This window comes from Enhydra lutris, unplaced genomic scaffold, assembly GCF_002288905.1.
Source record: "Enhydra lutris kenyoni isolate GAN:26980312 unplaced genomic scaffold, ASM228890v2 scaffoldscaffold22, whole genome shotgun sequence".
NCBI lineage: Eukaryota > Metazoa > Chordata > Mammalia > Carnivora > Mustelidae > Enhydra > Enhydra lutris.
Window position 1 is genome coordinate 30,885,046 of NW_019154106.1, and position 7,877 is coordinate 30,892,922.

Below are 7,877 nucleotides of genomic sequence, written 5' to 3' on the forward strand. Positions count from 1 at the left end.
AGAGGATTTTTAGGTACGGGGGTCAACTCGAAATTTTCTGATTAGAGAAATGAGAGCTAAGGCAAGAGAGTGCTAATGAAAGATTCCAGGCAAAAACATCAGGGCCTGTTGCCAGCTCACAGGCTGAGCTTGGCAGACAGACAGTGGAGCTCTGACAGAGAGTTTCTCTGTGCATTTTAGAAGAAGGCAAAATGGATCTAAATGCAGCGAACCTATTGATTTATTCTCTTTGTACTGGACATGGCTTTTTATTAAAGAAAGCAGATATTCAATAGTGTTAACTAGTAATGGGAATTGACTTTTCACTAATTGCACAGACCTTGGCATTAATACACTTTAATGGAACCTGGGCTCTGCGTCCCTCAGATCAATCCTGAAGTTTTTCTCTAACTCTTTCTGGTCAAAGGACATGAACAGCATTGTAACTGAGGGAGACCTTTTTAAATCTTTCTTTCTTTCTTTCTTTTTTTTTTTTTTTAATTCATGGGATGAATAGGCTGAGGGACTTCCTTTTATTCCAGAGGACTAGAGAGAGGGATAGTTCGTAGAAAATATATAGAAACTGTAGTCTGAACTGATTACGGAGTTTGGTGTCAGCTGTTTAGAACTCAGTAATGAATGCTGAAAAAGAGTTTGGCTCCCCACGCACCTGGCTGGGTCCTACCCTTGCTGGATTCTCTTGAGTCAGAAGACTCATCACTTATTTATCACTCATTGTTGGATTTATTAAAAGTAAATAGAATCCCTGACAGATGCTGAGTTCACACACAGACCTGGAACCAGGGATGTGAGAATATACGTTGCTCTCACGAACCTCTAATAGAATCTGACCTCACCCAGAGGCAAAAGAACAGGGAATACCAGATCCCGCCAGGAAGGAGACCATTCCTGAAATTCCCATGATGGCAGATGTCCCATTTTCTAGGATTCATTGCTAGATTCTTCCTCTGGCCAGGCGGGGCAAAGATGACCTTCCAAGACAATGATGTTTCAAATCCAAACCATGAGACTGGAAGGTTCTCGAAGAGAATGTTTGTATCTTATTCATCTTTGAATACAATGCCTAGAGTCAGAGTGGCAAACCCATTTAATTCATGGCTTTACCTCCTTCTAGTTCTGTGGCATTAAGTGAACCAAGCTCTTTGATCTGCTATGTCTTTATCTAACTGGAAGAGAAAAAAGGGGGGGGTAGTAATTGAAATACATGCTTTGCAGAGTTGTTGTGAGATTAAGTAAGGTATTATATATAAAGCTGTTACTCATTACATTCAAAGCTCATTTTTTAGCTCATTGAGGGCACATAGTAAGCTCCTGTGAGTGACAGTTATGACTTCATCATCTTCGAATCCTTTGAATTCGACATTGCACATGTGGTAAATGTAAGCTCAGTGAATGGCTTCATTCTTTGCTTTGCCTACTTTTATGCCTGCTCTGTGCCAGTCAGTGTCCTGCAATGTACAGACAGACACATTCCCTGGCTTCATAGAGCTTACAGTTCGGTGGGGATACAGGCAATAAGCAAATAAATGAGTGATGACTGAGTTCACAATCTAAAATGGAATTTAGGATAATGATAAGTGCCCTGAAGGAAGTTAAGCAAGATAAAGGGGTAGGAAATGACTGTGTCTGTGACAGGAAAGAGGATGGGGAAGGTGGAGAAGGGCAGGGAGGCTGGGGAGACAAATGAATAAAAGGACAGAGGTTTCCTCAAGCACCTGTAAATGCACCTTTCCCAGCCTGTTTTAATTCCTCTCACCAGGTGCTAATTCAGTAACTTCTCTGATGGATCTTTGTGCTATAGAGTTTTTCACTGTGTAGTGAGGTGACATAACTCCCATTATCCAAACCTTCTTATGCCTCGGATCCTATTCCCTAAAGTGTCTCCCACCCAAACCCAGGACTTCACCTCAGAAATGAAGACTACAGCCTGGGACTTCTACAACATATTTGCCTTCTGGGAGGGGACAGCTGTGAATTGGAGATGTCTCCAACTTGGAAAGAGTCTTTGCTTTCTATTTGGCTCTGCAAAGGATCACAAAACTAGACTGCCATATTGAATTATTTTCAGCAGTAGAAATTCTTCGGTGCCCCATCTCAGACCAGGCTCTAATTTGGAAGTAATAACATTTGGGCAAAGCTCAGATGCACTAAGTTGCAGCCGAGGGCTTGGTGGGTTTTGAGGTAATTGGTTTTACTCAGTTGCTGATGCTTCACTTGGACAAATGAGAAATCAAACTACAGCTCAGTTTGCAGAAAAGCCCACATCAGCAGTTTATTCTGACTACTATTTCAGAGCTTGTTATGTTATCAGCAATAAAATGCAACTAATATACTGTTAATTAATATTGCATCCTACAGCTAATTTATCACATTATTAATCAGAGTGATAAAGCCAAGGAAAATGCGGCTCACCTTTAGTGTCTTTTCATCTCTTTCAAACACTGGTATTTATGCACAAATACATGTTTTGGTCAACACTGCCAAGTGTTTGGTTGTTCCTGGATGAGTGTATTCTATTTTCAAACAGTAACTTGCCCCTCAGGAATATTTTATTTAGCAAGACAGGACTTAAAGTGAAAGGGTAACCATTTCTGATCGTAACCTTGGCTTTGTGCTTCTAGTAATTATCCTTTAATTGCATTACCCTATTTGAAATAGAGTTGTAATTGGAAAAAAACAATTTGACATTCCCTGATGCTTACTCTGACATGCACTATTTGCTTTTTATTCAAATGTAAATTTTCTCCATAATACTATCAAAGAAAGAAAAAAAATTAAGCAAAATTGAAATGTCAGTTGCAATTTCTGACGTGCAGGCAGTGTCATTCACTCGTTGCTGTCTGGAAGGCAAGACTTTCGGTTCAGATGGAAAAAAAAATCAAGCTATGAAATTAGCATTCTCTGAGGAGAGGGAGAGATGGATGACAGAATCACAGATTTATCCCTTTGGGATACGTGTCCACTTTGCACAATGGCTTCAAAAATATCAAACAAGCTGCCAGCTATAATTTTTGGATGAACAATCCTTTCTGCTTTATAATAAAAACATGTTTCTCCTTAAAACTGGAGGATAATAAACTTAACTCTAGACTTATTTCACCTTAGGCTTCTTGAGGGTGTAATCTTAATTTGGAGGACGTGATATGAGAAAGGCAGCCTCTAAAAAGGCTCCAGTGATTTCAGACTCCTGACAGTCACGCCCTTTTGTAATCTTTTCCCTTCAAGCGTGGGCTGGACCTTTTGACTCGTTTCTAATGAATAGAACATGGCAAAAGTAATGGGATGTCACTTCCAAGATTAGGTTACACCAAGTGCTGTGGCTTCTGCCTTGGGCATCTCTGTTTTGCCCTCTCATGCGCTCACTCTGAGGGAAGCCAACAGCCATGTTGAGCCCTGCCCTATGGAGAAGCCATGTGGTAATTGAGGTCTCTGGCCAACAGCCAACAGGGAATAGAGGCCCTCATCCAACAGCCCATGAGGAACCCAGTCTTGCCAACAGTATGGAAGTGAATCATTGCTCAGTTGAGCTTTCAGATGAGCCTGCAGCCCCAGATGACACCTGATGACAATCTCTCGAGAGACCTTAAGTCACATGTATCCAGTTGAGTGACGACTGGATTCTGACCCACGGGGACAGTGAGGTAATAAGAATTTGTTATTTGAAGCTGCTAAGTTTCATGGTAATTTGTTATATGGCAATAGATAACTAATACAGGATAGGAGAGAATGGTTATTAAACAAACAAGTAATTGTAGATATGTTTGGCTTGCTATGTTTTTTGGTAGGGAAAAACATGAACAATGATGGAAGAAAAGAGCAGCTATGTTATTTTCTTAGTATGTTCCCTTAAATAAGTCACATAACCTTTAATACGTGCCTCAATTTTCTTATCTCTATCATAGGTATAATTTACTCACAAAACTTTTGTGAGTTGGAAATGAAATACCAAATGCAAAAGTACTTAGAAAAGTTCTAAGTACTATACATATATGAAATGATTAGTATTAAAAATGTTTGGTACATTCGACAATAACCCTCTAGGACTTGAGGCATAGTAGAATGAGCACTATGTCTCAGGAGACCTGGATTCTAATCCAGGATTTTCCACTGCCTGGCTATGTGACCTTGAGAAAGCCACTTATGCTCTATCATTTTCAATTTCCTGACACTGAGAGAAAGGGGAACAGAACAAGTAAGTTTTGATCAATAACAACAGCCTAATAACAAAAGCATAGGTATAGTAACTGGGACTCTGGTCAAAAGTAACTGAAATGCACCCTGAAATAGATTATCTCTAGGATCTACTCTAGGGTTAAAAATATTGATTTTTAGTATTTGTTTGGGTTTTGCTAGGTTCCCCACAGAATGTGATTGTAATTTTCCTTCACTAAGACATTTATGTGTCAGGATGAGTGCAAAAAATACATTTCTTGAGAGTGTGATTAGCTAAGTGAATCCATTACTGAGCAAAGGTATTAGAACAATGCGGTCTAAATGCCAGGCATGACAGAGTTGAAACTAGTGCTGACTTCCAGTAATCTGATTCTTCATTCAACATACTACCAAACATTTACTTTCATGCAGAAGTGGTGCCTTTATTTCAGGGGGTCTTTATTCATAGACACTTGAAGTCCGAATTTTGCAGCTCTAAACTTAATGGTATCAGAGGGCCAGGGCAAGCCCTTGCATGATGCTGAACATAGGTGTTTCCTACTTGCCTCCCCTCCTCACTTGCTTCATCCTTGTCTTGGCCCAAGTGTTATTTCCTTTGATCCCACCAAACGTAAGTGACAGCACTACCCCTTTTCTTGTAGGCAGAGTAGAAAGTTGCATAACCACAGAGCTCTGAAGATCCTATGAAAGTCTCCTTGACCACACCATCTTCCTCATTGGCTTTCACCATAACCCAAAGTCAAAGCTTTGGGTCACTTCCTCATGTAAGAAGGTAGTGGGAGAAGTATATACTGGATTTGGAGACAAGGATATGGGTTGAAATTTAGAGTCTGGCACGAAATAACTGGGTGCGGGGCATGGGATTTAGGCATGTGTGTCATGAAGTTAATTAATTAACTTAACTTGTGTGTCAGAAGTTAATTAATTAATCCGGTCCTGACTTTTCTCCTCTGTAAAGTAAGGAAGAGCATAACTGCCCTCACTTCCTGATGTTTTGTGGATTGGGTGAAATACTGATTGAAAAATTATTTTGAAATTTGAAAAGTAGTGTGTGAGTGCTTCCTGTGACCATTAAGGGTTAACACATTGTTCTCTATGTCAGGAGTGATGAGGTCATCTGTTCAATCCTTAGGACACTGAAAAGAAGGGGAAAAGGTTGAATAAGTTCTTATTGATGAGCACGGGGTAAGGGACAGGTATATGAACCAGGACCCTTAGATCAAAAGTGAAAGAAGTCCAACCCAGAATAGTTTAGGGAAAAGAATGGGCATTACACACAATCTAGAGCAGAATGAGGGTGGAATTAGTCCTCAGGGAAAATTGGAAAAGGACTCAATTTCAACCACGACTTGACCTTTCTCCTGGGGTGGCACCCTTCTCTGCTGGATAGACTGTCTTCTTCCAGGGGCTGGGAACCTAGTTGATAGGTGCTCCCACTCTTCAAATTCTGTTGCTTCCACCACCCGGAGGAGGCGTATACTCTCCTTAGTTTCAGCTCTAAGCAATTCAGGGAAGGCTGCTGACTGGCTTGCAGAGGTGCCCACTAGTGGGAGAACTGAGGCCAGGGAGGTAGAACCCCCAAGGGAACACATAAAAGCTGCCTTTCCCAGAGGAGAGGAAACACCTGGCAACAACCCTTAGAATGTCCTCTGTGGTGAGGCCCTGACCCGGTGGCCGGGCTACTATACACGGTCACTCTGGTTGTATAGAGTGCCCTGCACAATAGCCCCGCTGGCCTGAGGAGAAAACTAAATGCCAGCCAGCTGTATGAAAGCACTTCATTTCTCAAGGAAATATACCCCCAAAAGGTAGCAGCAAAATCTATCTTGCCAAATGTTTATCTTCTATGAGAGGGCGTGGCAAAATTCCACTGGGAGAAAGGATATGCGCACGCCAGAGAAGCCCTTCTGTGTCGGAGCCTATGAGTGCAAGGCTCTGGCCTGGGGTGAGCCATAATTCCACCCTCCCATCTTTCATACTGATGTAGCAGAATGGGAAACTCCACTCCGCCACTAATATGAATGGGAGAACTATCAGTTAGGAGTTCTCTCTTCATATATCAGAGAAATGACTGCCCTCCCAATGTTGTTGGAGACATATTCCAAATTGTCTGAGTTGCTAATGTAGGAGGACCCCAGTCACTTTGGTGACCGCTAGCCAGGATGATGAAATGGCACTAAACCCACTTCATCCCTCCTGGTTTAATGCTCCTAGGTTTATCTTCCTCAAGCCCACAACCTCTCACCTGCTCTCCACTGCCTGCATCCCCTCATCTGGGCACCCAAAGCCCCTCACACTATGGCCAAAATCTGCCTTTCCAGGTCGGTCTCCCCCATCTCCCCGGTCTCCCCTGTCCAACTCAGTCTCCCCTTCAAGCCTGTGTGTGGGCCATTCTACCCAGAATGTGCTGCCTTTTGCAACCTTTCCTATTTGTCCTTTAGGAAGCCTTTTCTGACTCCCCCGAGAAGAAATGTCTTCTCTTCTGACTCCCAGAACTGATGGTTTGTACTTCCTTAGGGCATTTACCACACTCTGTCTTAAGTAATATTTGTACTTGTTATATTCCATTCTTCCAGGGAAAAGATCCTTGAAAGAAAATTTTTTAAAAATGGTGGTGGCAAATATGTAGATTTCTTTCTTTCTTTCTTTCTTTCTTTCTTTCTTTCTTTCTTTCTTTCTTTTTTTTAGGAAAATTTTATTTATTTGAGAGAGAGTGAGAGAGAGAGAGAGAGAGAGGACGAGCAGGGAGAGGGGCAGAAGGAAAGGGAGAAGCAGACTCCCCACTGAGCAGGGAGCCCGATGCAGGACGTGATGCCAGGACTCTGGATCATGACCCGAGCCTCGGGCAGATGCTTAACTGACTAGCCACCCAGGTGCCCCAAATATGTAGATTTCTTACTATGGGCTGACACCACTGCCTATTTGCTTTAAAGATTTTGACTTATTTTTCTGACAGAGAGAGAATATAAGCAGGGGGAGTGGGAGAGGGAGAATCAGACTCCCCACTGAGCAGGGAGACCAATGTGGGCTCCATCCCAGGACCCTTGGATCATAACCTGAGCTGAAGGCAGACGCTTAATGATGGAGCCACCCAGGCACCCCACCACTGCCTATATGAAGTTATTTAATCCGCAGTACAGGTGAAAAATTTTTACAGATGAAAAATTGAGACCCACCGAGGTTTCATAACTTGCCCGAGGTCACACAGTTGAGTCAGGATTTGAACTCAGGTCCTGCACCTCCTTAATCCAGGCTCCTGAGCACTACTACTCCACTTCTCATGGAGACACAGGTGCATTTCCTGCAAGCCCAACAAAGCTCCTTTCAAGACAATGTATTTAATTTTTACTTCTAATCTTGTATTCTTTTCTTAAAGAGGCCCTTAAGACTGTGTTAACTTCAGGTTGTAGAAAACCGTCTTGCTCATCTTTGAATCCTCCTAAATCTTGCTTCGTAAGCCTGATGGGAACATTTACCGGGCATTCTCAGCGGTGTCGCTGGATCCTTCCAATAACCTGAAAATCAGGCCTGGTCATTCCTGCATTTACAGATGGGAAAACTGACCTCAGAGACACTGATTGATTCTGCTTAAAGCCACCAAGCTAGTAAGTGATGGAGCTGGAGCTGAAGCCAGGGTTTCTGATCCCATATATCATGCTTCCTCTACTTAGGTATTTGCTGCCTGTGGGTTCTGAAAGCCTTTC